We start from the raw sequence: 14414 nt of genomic DNA, 5'->3' as shown, positions 1-14414 counted from the left end.
TTGTCCAAAATTTAAATTTTCAGTAGCACACTATCTGATTTAACCTTTAGGCTCAGTTTATTTAAACAACCTAATTCAGCTTTAATTGACATATAGAATAAAGAATGAATCTGGGCATTCCGTACAGATTGATATAATACCCTGATGCATTTCAGAATTTTTTGGGCAGAAAATGGAAAAAATATTTGCAAAGGTCCTTGAGGGACTGGGGAAAGAAAGTGTGGAACTATTAAGCTTCTGGGTTTGGAGAACTCCAGCTATTCTCTCAAGTAATAGGGACTTATAATTTAATAAGCCAATCCCTTGATATTGAGGCTTGCCCTTATGAAACTTATTTTTGTAATGGCAAAGATAAGCCTACTTATAATTAATACCTAGGAGTCACCCCCAGAGAACCTCTTTCATTGTTCACATATGGCCTCTCTCTAAGCCAAACTCTGCAAATCAACTCACTACCTACCCCCTGTGTGGGGCATGACTTCCAAGGGTATAAATCTCTCTGACAACATGGGACAGAACTCCGAGGGATGAGCCCTACCCTGGCACTGTGGGATTGGCAATTCTTTCTTGACCAAAAGGTGGGAAAGAAATAAAACAAAATAAAGTTTCAGTGGCTAAGAGATTTCAAATACAGTGAAGAGATCCTGCTAGAGGATATACATACTTCAGCCCAACCTGAATATACCACAGTATGCCAAGCCACAAGCAATAATGTCCTGAAAACCCTAAAGAAGACCCTTGGCTCTATCGAAGACTGTAAGAGTTTTACTTATTAAGTTTACTTTTCAGACATTTAAAGCCTCTGGATTGTTCTTATGCCAATTAAGCCCTGAAACCCAGAGAAACCAGTCTCTCCAAGAATGACAACCAATTTCATTCCTCTACCCCATAATGTTGACACCCCTTTTCAGCATGAAGAAGTTAGAACGGTTGTTGTCCAGATATTCCTCAAGAACAAAAGCAGAAGGGGGAATTGTAACCAAGAAATTAAGAATTTACAAATAATTATGAGTATTGAGTCATTATAGATGATCTTCTTACTTTTTAGTATATTAGAATAGCCAGAAGGAAGTACCTGAAATTACTTAATTGCCTTAATCTTTGATAATGATTATATAACCTTTATCTTGGAATTGTAAAAATCTTTTGACTGGCCCCACCTGTACCCCCTTATCTTATCCTGTTTTTCAACTTTAGTCTTATAATCACAAAAGACAGCCCCTAACGTTTATTAATGAAAGAACTTGAGTCAGCTGAGAATGAACCCAGCCTAATCCCTAAACTATCTTACTAGACAAAGATAGATCAAAACAAAATTAGCCCACCTGATATCATGCATAATAGCATATATCAGTCTTCCCATGCTGTGTAATTAGATCATCTCTAACTTCGTCATCTCAAGCCATTGTATTGATTATCCTAAAACCTGCCTGTCTTTTGATACTATAAAACCTATCAGATGTGGCCCTTTTTTCTCTAAGCCCAACTCTGCAAGGAAAATCATTATCCTCCCTACTATGTGGTACATGACATCCAGGAGTAAAAGTCTCCCTGACAATGTGGGACATGACTCCCACGGAGGAGCCTGGCCCTGGCACTGTGGGATCTGTAACGCCTTCCTAACAAAAAGGGGGAAAGGAAATATAACAAAATAAGGTATCAGTGGCTGAGTTCAAATAGAGTTGAGAGGCTATTCTGGATGCTACTCTTACACAAGCTTCAGCTAGATATTGCTGATTACCATGGTTTGCCAAACCCAAACCCAAACCATCCCTGTTAACTCTGAAGAGTACCTAGGGCTTTATCTGGGATTCTACAAAAGTTTCATACACTAAGGTTATTTTCCAGAAACCTACAACCTCCAGATGGTTCTTAGGCCAGATAAGTCCTGAAACCCAAAGAGGCTCACCTCTCCAAGAACATCAACTAGTTCCATCCCCCATCCCATATTATTGACAGCTTTTTCCAACATGAAAAAGTTAGAATGGGTATAACCCAAATACTCTAAATCTTGGAGAAGGATCAAAGGAAAAGGAGGAGAGAGAGAGCCAAGATGGCAGCTTAGTGAGGTGTGGGATTTAGTTCGTCCTGAGAGCAGCCTATAAATGGCCAGGAACAATACAGAACAACTGCTGGGGTAACATCATTGATCGAATACACAGTGTACCCCAGTCTGGACCAACTGAACTGGCTGCGAGCCCACCCAGAACCATGAGTTCCCCAAACCACGGCTGCCTGCACACCTCCCCCAGAGAGGAAAGGAAAGAGAAGAGTGTACCAGCAGCAGGGGCTGAGCACAACCAAGCTCCAATTGTGGAATTAATTAATTAATTCTGGCTACTAAAAATAGGCCCCCCAACTCAGCTGAACCTCAAAAAGTAAAAGCAGAGGTCATTGGTTTTTGCCCTGGTGTAGAGGGGGCAAGGCTGATGGAGAAAGAAAAAAGAAAAAAAACAGAAGTGTTTTTGGATTCAGAAAGGTCTGGGCCCTGAAGGAAAGGAGGGGGCACATATGACCTGGAGATACACAGAGCAATGTACCAACTTAAGCTCTTGATTGGCAAACCTAAGGAATGGGGGTCCTGCTCTGAAAAGGATTTTTCTTTTTCTTTTTTGTGGCTGTGTTTTTACAGCTTGATTACTGTTTGGATATAGCTACAGGGCTTCTCAGGCTCCAGCTGCCCCAGACATAGGCAGAATTGAGCTTGTTTGAGTATTTGTCTGCAGCCTGTGCCTTCCCTGGGAGAGAGGTGGGGCCCAGCTCAGGTGGAATCCCTCCCTCAAGGAATTCTGACCCCAGCATCTGGAAAAGAGAAGCCATTAAAGCCAGCCTACAACTTCACCTCTGTCTCAATCACGCCCCCAGCAGGAAGAGTCTGCTGAAGTTAAAAGTACCACATCATATTATGCTGGTGGGACCTGCAGGCAGAAAAGTGCCACATACTGGGCAGGATAGGAAAAACACAGAGTTCAGAGACTTCATAGGAAAGTCTTTCAAACTGCTGGGTCTCACCCTCAGGGAAAACTGATGAAGGTGACTCTTTCCTCCTGAGTGGAGGCCAGTTTGGTCTGAGAAAATCTGGCTGGGGTCTATAATACCTAAGTAGACCCTCCTAAAGGGGGGGAAAGGCACCATACAGGCAGGGCAAGAAATAAAAAAATAAGAACTGAAAATTTCTGATCTGTTAAACAAAACCTAAGCTACAGGAGTAGAATAAGCTGAACTGAATGTCAAAGAACAGATAGACAACAAAATCATACAGCAAGAAAATCCTAGGTAAAAAAAAAGTGAAAACAATCTCCAGAATAAACTAATTAAGGTAATTAAATGCCTAGACACCAACAAAAAATAACAAATCATACTAGGAAAATTGAAGATATGGCCCAGTCAAAGGAACAAACTAACAATTCAAATGAGATACAGGAGTTGAAACAATTAATTCAGAATGTTCGAACAGACATGGAAAACCTCATAAAAAATCAAATCAGTGAATTGAGGGAGGATATAAAGAAGGCAAGGAATGAACAAAAGGAAGAAATCGAAAGTCTGAAAAAACATCACAGAACTTATGGGAATGAAAGTCACAGTAGAAGAAATGAAGAAAAAAAAAAAAGGAAACCGACAATGTTAGATTTCAAGAGGCAGAAGTTAGGGTTCTAATTAACTGGAGGATGGGACATCTGAAATCTGACAAGCAAAAGAAATATATAGGGAAAATAATGGAAAAATATGAGCAGACACTCAAGGAGTTGAATGACAACATGAAGCACATGAATAGAGAAGGGAAAAGGAGGAGAAAAACTAATGGAGGAAATGATCACTGAAAATATTCCAGCCCTTATAAAAGACTTAAAATTACAGATCCAAGAAGTGCAGCATACCCCAAACAGAATAGATCCAAATAGACATACTCCAAGACACTTACTAATCAGAATATCAGATGTCAAAGAGAAAGAATCTTGAAAGCAGCGAGAGAAAAGCAGGGGAAGCCCAATAAGGCTATGCATAGATTTTTCAGCAGAAACCATGGAAGTGGGAAGACAGTGGGATGGTGTATTTAAGTTACTAAAAGACAAACATGCCAACCAAGAATTCTATATCCAGCAAAATTGTCCTTCAAAAATGAGAGGGAAATTAAAACATTTGCAGACAAAAATTCACTGAGAGATTTTGTGTCCAAGAGACTGGCTCAGCAAGAAATACCAAAGGGGACACTAGAAACAGATAGGGGAAAACAGAAGAGCGTGGTGTGGAGAAGAGTGTAGAGATGAAGACTATCAGTAAAGGTAAAAAGGAGAAAAATTAGATATGATGTATAAAATCCAAAAGGCAAAATGGTAGAAGAAAGTACTGCCCATACAGTAATAATGCTAAATGTTAATGAATTAAACTCCCCAATGAAAAGACATAGACTGGCAGAATGGATTAAAAAACAGGACCCATCTACATGCAGGAGTAGCTATACTAATGTCCAACAAATTAGACTTCAAAGTAAAACAGTCAAAAGAGACAAAGAAGGACACTATGTATTAATAACAGGAACACTTCAACAAGAAGACATAAGAATCATAAATATTAATGCACTGAGCCAGAATGCTCCAAAATACAGGAGGCAAACACTGAAAAGAGAAATAGACACATCTACCATAATAGTTAGAGATTTCAATTCCCCACTCTCATCAATGGACAGAACATCTAGGCAGAGGATCAATAAAGAAACAGAGAATTTGAATGATAAAATAAATGAGTTAGACTTAACAGACATTTATAGAACATTACACCCCACAACAGCAGGGATATATCTTTTTCTCAAGTGCTCATGGATCATTCTCAAGGATAGACCATATGCTGGGCCACAAAGCAAATCTGGATAAATTTAAAAAGATTGAAATCATACAAAACACATTCTCAGATCATAAAGGAATGAAGTTGGAAACCAATAATAGGCGGAGTGCCAGAAAATTCACAAATATATGGAGGCTCAACAACACACTCTTAAACAATCAGTGGGTCAAGGAAGAAATTACAAGAGAAATCAGTAAATACCTCGAGGCAAATGAAAATGAAAACATGACATATCAAAATTTATGGGATGCAGCAAAGGCAGTGCTAAGAGGGAAATTTATTGCCCTAAATGCCTATATCAAAAAAGAAGAAAGCAAAAATCAAGGAATTAACTGCCCACTTGGAAGAACTAGAGAAAGAACAGCAAACTAACCCCAAAGCAAGCAAAAGGGAAGAAATAATGAAGATTAGAGCAGAAATAAATGAAATTGAGAACATGAAAACAATCAAGATAATCAACAAAACCAGAAGTTGGTTCTATGAGAAAATCAGTAAGATTGATGGACCCTTAGCGAGGTTGACAAAAGGAAGAAGAGAGAGGATGCAAATAAATAAAATCAGAAATGGAAGAGGAGACATAACCACTGACCCCACAGAAATAAAGGAAGTAATCAGAGGATACTGTGAACAACTTTATGCTAATAAACTCGACACTGTAGATGAAATGGATAACTTCGTCCCTAGAAAGGCATGAGCAACCAACATTGACTCAAGAAGAAATAGATGATCTCTACAAACCAATCACAAGTAAAGAAATTGAATCAGTCATTAAGAAGCTCCCCCAAAAGAAAAGTCCAGGACCAGACGGCTTCACATGTGAATTCTACCAAACATTCCAGAAAGAATTAGTACCAATCCTGCTCAAACTCTTCAAAAAAATTGAAGAGGAGGGAAAGCTACCTATCTCATTCAATGAAGCCAACATCACCCTCATACCAAAGCCGGACAAAGATATTATAAGAAAAGAAAACTGCAGACCAATCTCTCTAATGAATATAGTTGCAAAAATCCTCAACAAAATTCTTGCAAATCAAATCCAGCAGCACATTAAAAGAATTATACACCATGACCAAATAGGGTTCATCCCAGGTATACAAGGATTTTTCAACATAAGAAAATCAATTAATGTAATACACCATATCAACAGATCAAAGCAGAAGAAACACGTGATCATCTCGATTGATGCAGAAAATGCATTTGGCAAAATCCAACATCCTTTCCTGTTGAAAACACTTTGAAGAATAGGAATAGAAGGGAACTTCCTCAACACGATGAAGAGAATATATGAAAAATCCACAGTTAACACCATCCTCAATGGGAAAAAACTGAAAACTTTCCCTCTAAGATCAGGAACAAGACAAGGATGTCCACTATCACCATTGTTATTCAACATTGTGTGGAAGTTCTAGCCAGAGCAATGAGACAAGAAAAAGAAATACAAGGCATCAAAATTGGAAAGGAAAAGTAAAACTATCACTGTTTGCAGATGATATGATACTATATGTCAAAAACCCTGAAAAATCCACAGTAAAACTACTACAGCTAATAAATGAGTATAGCAAAGTGGCAGATTACAAGATTAACACTCAAAAATCTGTAGTGTTTCTATACACTAGTAATGAACAATCTGAGGGGGAAATCATGAAAAAAAATTCCATTTACAATTGCAACCAAAAGAATAAAATATTTAGGAATAAACTTAACTGAAGAGACAAAAGACCTATACAAAGAAAACTACAAGAAATTGTTAAAAGAAATCACAGAAGACCTAAATAAATGGAAGGGCAAACTGTGTTCATGGATTGGAAGACTAGATATAGTTAAGATGTCAATTTTAACTAAATTGATTTACAGATTCAATGCAATATCAATTAAAATCCCAAAAACTTACTTTTCAGAAATAGAGAAACCAATAACCAAACTTATCTGGAAGGGCAGGGTGCCTCAAATAGCTAAAAATATCCTGAGAAAGAAAAATGAACTCAGGTAGAGCTCTCACGCTACCTGAATTCAGGCGAATTATGAAGCTACAGAGGTCAAAACAGCATGGTACTGGCATAAAGATAAATATACTGACCAATGGAATCGAATAGAGTGTTCAGATATACTGACCAATGGAGTCGAATAGAGTGTTCAGATATAGACCCTCTCACTATGGACAGTTGATCTTTGATAAGGCAGTCAAGCCAATTCACCTGGGACAGAACAGTCTCTTCAATAAATGGTGCCTAGAGAACTGGATATCCACATGCAAAAGAATGAAAGAGGATCCATTTCTTATACCCTATACAAAAAATAACTCAAAATGGATCAAAAACCTAAACATTAGATCTAAGACTATAAAATGGTTAAAAGAAAAGGTATGGAAATATCTTATAAATCCTGTAATAGGAGGTGATTTCCTAGACCTTACACCCAAAGCATGAGCTTTGAAGAAATAAGTAAATAAATGGGAACTCCTCAAAATTAAACACTTTTGTGCATCAAAGAGCTTCATCAAGAAAGTAAAAAGACAGCCTACACAATGGGAGGCAATATTTGGAAACAACCTATCAGATAAAGGGCTAGTATCCAGAATATGTAAAGAGATTGTTCAACTCAACAACAAAAAGACAGACAACCCTATTACAAAATGGGCAAAAGACACGAACAGACAGTTCTCAGAAGAGGAAATACAAATGGCCAAAGGCAACATGAAAAGATACTCAACTTCCCTGGCTATTAGAGAAATGCAAATTGAAACCACAATGATGATGATATCTCACACCCACCAGAATGGCCATTATCAATAAAACAGAGAATGACAAATGCTGGAGAGGATGCAGAGAAAGAGTCACACTTATCCCCTGTTGGTAGAAATGTCAAATGGTACAACCACTGTGGAAGGCAGTCTGGTGGGTCCTCAGGACTAAGTATAGAATTGCCGTATGACCCAGCAATACCATTGCTAGGTATCTACTCAGAGTAAATGAGGGCAAGGACACAAATGGACATTTGCACACCAATGTTAATAGCAGCATTATTTACAATTGCGAAGAGATGGAAACAGTCCAAATGTCCATCAACAGACAAGTGGCTAAGCAAGCTGTGGTATATACATATGATGGAATATTATGCAGCTGTAAGACAGAATAAAGTTATGAAGTATGTAACAACATGGATGGACCTTAAGGACATTATGCTGAATGAAATTAGCCAGAAACAAAAGGACAAATACTGTATGCTCTCACTGATATGAACTGACATTAGTGAATGAACTTAGGGAATTTCTGCTGGTAACAGAGACCATCAGGAGATAGAAATAGGGTAGATTTGGGTAATTGGAGCTGAAAGGATACAGATTGTGCAACAGGACTGATTGTAAAAATTCAGAAATGGATAGCACAATACTACCTAACTGTAATACAATAATGTTAGACCACTGAGTGAAGCTGAATGTGAGAATGATAGAGGGAGGAGTCCTGGGGGCACAAATGAAATCAGAAGGAAAGATGGACAATAGAGACTGAGATGGGGAATGCCTAGAGTGTATAATGATAGTGACTAAATGTACAAATTTAAAAAAGTTTTTGCATGAGGAAGGAATGTCAATACTGCAGTGTTGAAAATAGATGGTAATTAATATTTTGAAACTTTAACTTATGTGTGAGACTAAAGCAAGAAATATTTATTTTGGCTGAGAGATTCCAGAGTCGAGAGGTTATCCTGGAGGTTATTCTTATGCATTAAGTAGATATCACCTTGTTATCCAAGATGTAATGGAGAGGCTGGAGGGAACTGCCTGAAAATGTAGAGCTGTGGTCCAGTAGCCATGTTTCTTGATGATGATTTTATAATGATATAGCTTTCAAAATATGACTGTGTGATTGTGAAAACCTTGTGTCTGATGCTCCTTTTATCTACCTTGTCAACAGATGAGAGGAACATATGGAATAAAAATAAATAATAGGGGGAACAAATGTTAAAATAGATTTAGTTTGAAATGCTAGTGATCAATGAAAGGGATCAGTAAGGGGTATGGCCTGTAAATTTTTTTTTTCTGTTTGTTATATTTTTCTGTAGTCTTTTTATTTCTTTTTCTGAATTGATGCTAATGTTCTGGAAAATGATCATGATGATGAATATGCAACTATGTGATGATATTGTGAATTGCTGAGTGTATGTGTTGGGAATGTTTGTGTTTCTTGTAATTTTTTTTAATTAATAAAAAATAAAAAAAAATAAAATAATGTTTATTTGGTACAAAATTTATATTTCAACTAGTGCATTTCCTAATATAACTTATGTGGACAGCTTAATTGAACACCATAGTACTTGGAACCTTGAGTAGGGCATGAGATTTTGTAGGTTTGTCCAGAGTGATGCCCTGATAAATCCCAGAGTGATTTGAACAGTGAATAAAAAAGTATTTGTGAAGTCCCCTTGGGGGAATGGTGAGAAAGAGGAAAAATTGAACTTCCCCAGGTGGAGAATTCTTGATGTTCTCACAAACAGTGGGGACAACCAAAGCAATAGGCTGAGCCCTCAATCTTGGGGTTTGTTCATATGAAACTTAATCCCGCAAAGGATAGGCTAAGCCTACCTAAAATTAGGCCAAAGAGTCACCCCCAAGAGAACCTCTTCTGTTGCTCAGATGTGGCCTCTCTTGGCCGACACAGCAAGCAAACTCACTGCCTTCCCCCTCTCTACGTGGGACATGACTTCCTGGTAGCATAGGACAGAAATCCTAGAATGAGCAGGAACTCAACATCAAAGGATTGTGAAAATCTTCTCAACCAAAAGTGGGAAGAGCGAAATGAGACAAAAATAAAGTCAGTGGCTGACAGATTCCACACGGAATGGAGAGGTTTTCCTGGAAGTTATTCTTACACATTGTGGTAGTTAGATTCAGTTGTCGACTTGGCCAGGTGAACGTACCTAGTTCTGTTGCTGCGGACATAAGCCAATGGTACATGAACCTCATCTGTTCTAATTACATCCACAGTGGGCTAGGAGGCGTGTCTGCTGCAATGAGTGACCTTTGACTTAATTGGCTGGTGCTTAAATGAGAGAGCGCAAGTAGCACAGCCTAAGCAGCTTGGCATTCTTCATCTCAGCACTCGCAGCTCAGCCCAGGCCTTGGAAGATGCAGAAAGAAGTCACCCTGGCGAAAGTTTTTGGAACCCAGGGGACCTGGAGAGAAGGCCAGCAGAGACCATCCTGTGCCTTCCCATGTAAGAAAGAACCTCAGTGGAAAGTTAGCTGCCTTTCCTCTGAAGAACTAACAAAATAAATCCCCTTTTATTAAAAGCCAATCCGTCTCTGGTGTGTTGTATTCCGGCAGCTAGCAAATTAGAACACACATTAAATAGATATCACCTTGTTAGTCAAGATATAATGGAGAGGCTGGAGGGAACTGCCTTAAAATGTAGAGCTGTGTTCCAGTAGCCATGTTTCTTGAAGATGATTGTATATACAGCTGTCAAACTGTGACTGTGTGATTGTGAAACCTGTGCGTGATGCTTCTTTTATGTACCTTATCAACAGACAAGTAAAACATATGGAATAAAAATAAATAATAGGGGGAACAAATCTTAAAATAAAGTTAGATTGAAATGCTAGGGATCAATGAAAGGGAGGGGTGAGGGGTATGTTATGTATGAATTTTTTTCTGTTTTCTTTTTATTTCTTTTTCTGAATTGATGCAAATGTTCTAAGAAATGATCATGATGAATATGCAGCTATGTGATGATATTGTGAATTACTGATTATATATGTAGAACGGAATGATCATAAGTTAGGAATGTTTGCAGTTGTTTGTTATATATTTTTTAATTTTAAAATTAAAAAAACAACAACCTCTGTTGGGGGCTCAGACTGTCAGAGGTACTCAGCTGAACCCTATAGTCATAGACTAATAAAACTTACTTCCTGGCGGGGGGGGGGCAGGAAGATGTAATGGAGAGGCTGGAGGGAACTGTGTGAAAAATGTGGAGCTGTGCTCCGGTGGCCATGTTTCTTAAAGATAATTGTATGAGATATTGCTGTCGCAGTGTGACTGTGTAGTTGTGAGAGCCTTGTGTCTGATGCTCCTTTTAGGTGCAGTGTGGGCAGATGAGTAAAACATATGGATTAAAAATAAATAAATTAATAGGGGAACAATTGTTTAAATAAATTTAGTAGATTGAAATGCTAGTGATCAGTGAAAGAGCAAGGCAAGGGGTATGGCATGTATGAATTTTTTTTCTGTTTTCTTTTTATTTCCTTTTCTGAATTGATGTAAATGTTCTAGGAAATGATCATGGTGATGAATATACAACTATGTGATGATATTGTGAGTTATATAACAAGAATGGAATGATTATATGATAAGAATGTTTGTGTTTGTATGTGGTTATGTTTCATAAATTTTTAAAAAAGGAAAAGGAGGAGTTATAACAAAAAAATTTAATAAAGGAGTCTGTCTGCTGAATCATACTGATATTTATTTTAGTTTCCAGTGTCATTGAGTAGCTAGAAGGAAAAACCTGAAATTGTGGAACTGTAACCCATACCAGACTCTGAAATCTGATCTATAACTGCTTGTTACAATGAACTTCAAAATTTATTGGTTTTTTGTATCTGTTAAATTTCACAATAAAAACATGTTAAAAAGAGAAAAAAAACACAAAACCCATCAGAGTTACTGCAGTTTGGGAATGCAGGCTTTTAGGCTGAAAGGTCATTCACTCTCCTATTTCTCACGTAGCAATAAACTTTTTCTCTCTTTGAAACCCTGGTGTCTCAGGAATTGGTCATTTGAGCACATCAGGCAGAAATCCCCCAGCTTGAGAATTAACATCAAGGGATTGAGAGAACCTTCTCGACCAAAAGGGGGAAGAGTGAAATGAGACTAAGTGTCAATGGCTGAGAGATTCCAAACAGAGTTGAGAGGTTATCCTGGAGGTTATTCTTACGCATTAAGTAGATATCACCTTGTTGTTCAAGATGTAGTGGAGAGGCTGGAGGGAATTGTCTGAAAATGTAGAGCTGTGTTCCAGTAGCCATGTTTCTTGATGATGATTGAACAATGATATAGCTTTCACAATGAGACTCTGCGAATGTGAAAACCTTATGTCTGATGCTCCTTTTAGCTACTATATCAACAGAAGAGTAGAACATATGGAATAAAAATAAATAATAGGGGGAACAAATGTTAAAATAAATTCAGTTTGAAATGCTAGTGGTAAATGAAAGCGAGGGGTAAGGGGTATGGTATGCATAGTCTTTTTTTTCTTTATTATCATTTTATTTCTTTTTCTGTTGTCTTTTTATTTCTTTTTCTAAATCGATGCAAATGTACTAAGAAATTATGAATATGCAACTATGTGATGATATTAAGAATTACTGATTGTATATGTAGAATGGAATGATATCTTAATGTTTTGTTTGTTAATTTTTTTAATTAATAAAAAAAAGTTTAAAAAAAAAGAAATCCCCCAGCTTTTGATCATATCAGCAATGGGGCATGGAAATTGATAGACTTTGTATGGGAGTGCCTCCACTTTTCATTTCAAGGTTGTGTTATAGCAAACATAAGGCACATAACATACGGAATGGCAGTGAGGGAGAGGATAAAAAGAATTCAGAGTTAAGGGGACAGCAAATAGTTAAGATTTCTTTTTTTTTTTTTTCTACATGGGCAGGCACCCGAAATCGAACCCAGGTCCTTGGGCATGGCAGGCAAGCATTCTTGCCTGCTGAGCCACCGTGGCCCACCCTCTTTTCTTTTTTAAAAAATATTTTTATAATCATGTAAAAACACTGAATGAAGCTGCATCTGAGCTATAGGTTTTTTTTTGTTTGTCTGTTTGTGTCTTTTTTTACTATTATTATTTTTATTTTTTCTCTATATTAACATTCTATATCGTTTTCTGTTGTTTTGCTAGTTCTTTTCCTAAATCGATGCAAATGTACTAAGAAATGATGATCATGCATCTATGTGATGATGTTAAGAATTACTGATTGCATATGTAGAATGGAATGATTTCTAAATGTTGTGTTAATTTCTTTTTTTTCTTGAATTAATAAAAAAAATTGAAAAAAAATATTTTTATTGAGAAATCTTCATACACATGCAATCCATACATAGTATATAATCAGTGACTCACAATATCATCATATAGTGTGTATTCATCACCATGATCATTTTAGAACATTTGCTTAATTCTGGAAAAAAGAAAAACTCATACATCCCATACCCCTTATCCCTCCCTCTCATTGACCACTAGTATTTCATTCTGCCTAATAAGAGATAAGACAGAATCAGCAACCCAAGTGCCCATCAACTGAAGAATGGATTCAAGTGTATCTACAAAATGGAATATTATACAGCCATAAAAATGAATGAAGTCCTGATGTATGCAACAACATGGATGAACCTTGAAGACATCATGTTGAGTGAAATAAACCATTCGAAGGACAAATATTGTAGGATCTCACCGACATAAAACAATTGGAATAAGCAAGCTCTTAGAATCAGAATCCTGAATATAGGTTACCAAAGAGTGGGTGGGATAAGGAATAGGAAGTTAAAGCTTAAAATGTACAGAGTTCTGGGTTGATTGTATGGTATGTGAATAAAACTGCTTAAAAAAATGTACAGGCTTCCTATTTGGAATGATGGAACTGTTTTGGTAATGGACGGTGGTGATGATAGTACAACATTGTGAACATAATTAACAGTAGTGAAATGTATTTCTGAATGTGGTTAAAAGGGGAAATGTTAGGTTGTATATATGGTAACAGAATAAAATTTTTCTAAAAAAATCCATAGAGCTATACTATACAATGAACCCTAAGTTAAATCATGGGCCTATAGTTAATAGTGCAGTTATAAAAATGTGCTTTCATAGATTGTAACAAATGTTCCACACCAATGCAAGGTGTTAATAACAGGGTAGTATATGGGAATTCTATATTTTGTATGATTGCTCTGTAAACGTACAATTTCTCTAATAAAGAAAAAGAAAAAAGAGCAAAGTCAATGTTTCTACCTTGGCTTTTCTTTGGATTTTTATAGCCTGGAGGAAGGAAGGGTTGTCATTGGCTGCATTCCCTGGCTTTATGCCAGGGACAGGCACAGGCTTTTGGACTCAAGCACCCCTTGGACCAGTTATTTATCCAGTCATGAGCTTTTATTTCTTCACCAGTAATGATGATCACTCTTTTGCAGGTTGTTTCCACAATTAAATAAATACTTGGTATAGTATTTGGCATTTATGAGATGCTCAAGAAATGGCAAAAACTATTATCATCATCACTTATGTTTCTGTAACTTACAGCTCCTTAAATATACGTTTTGTTTTTTTGGGTGATGGTCTGGGAATCAAACCCGGGTTTCCCACATGAAAGGTAAGCATTCTACCACTGAACCACCCATGCACCCCTCCTTAAATATATGTTTTCACATAGTGGGTGCTCAAAAAGTGTTGGATGAATCTTTGTTTTGGATGGATAGGCAAGCTGGGGTGTCTTTCCTTCCTGTAGGTACTCCCCACAGGGACATCCACTTCCCATTCTAGACCGAAAACTCTTTGTTCTCCTCCAGA

The 14414-nt window shown here is 37.2% G+C and overlaps 1 long non-coding RNA gene across 1 annotated transcript in view; it reads left to right on the top strand.

The window, feature by feature from the left end:
- The window catches only part of LOC143642519 (uncharacterized), a 38902-nt gene that overhangs the window by 16198 nt on the left and 8290 nt on the right, over positions 1 to 14414 (top strand). The gene's annotated exons all lie outside the window — the stretch shown is intronic.

The sequence above is a fragment of the Tamandua tetradactyla genome, chromosome 7 (genome assembly GCF_023851605.1).
Source record: "Tamandua tetradactyla isolate mTamTet1 chromosome 7, mTamTet1.pri, whole genome shotgun sequence".
Taxonomy (NCBI): Eukaryota; Metazoa; Chordata; class Mammalia; order Pilosa; family Myrmecophagidae; genus Tamandua; species Tamandua tetradactyla.
The sequence above is the reverse complement of the archived record's forward strand: the minus strand, read 5'-3'. Positions and strand labels throughout refer to the sequence as shown.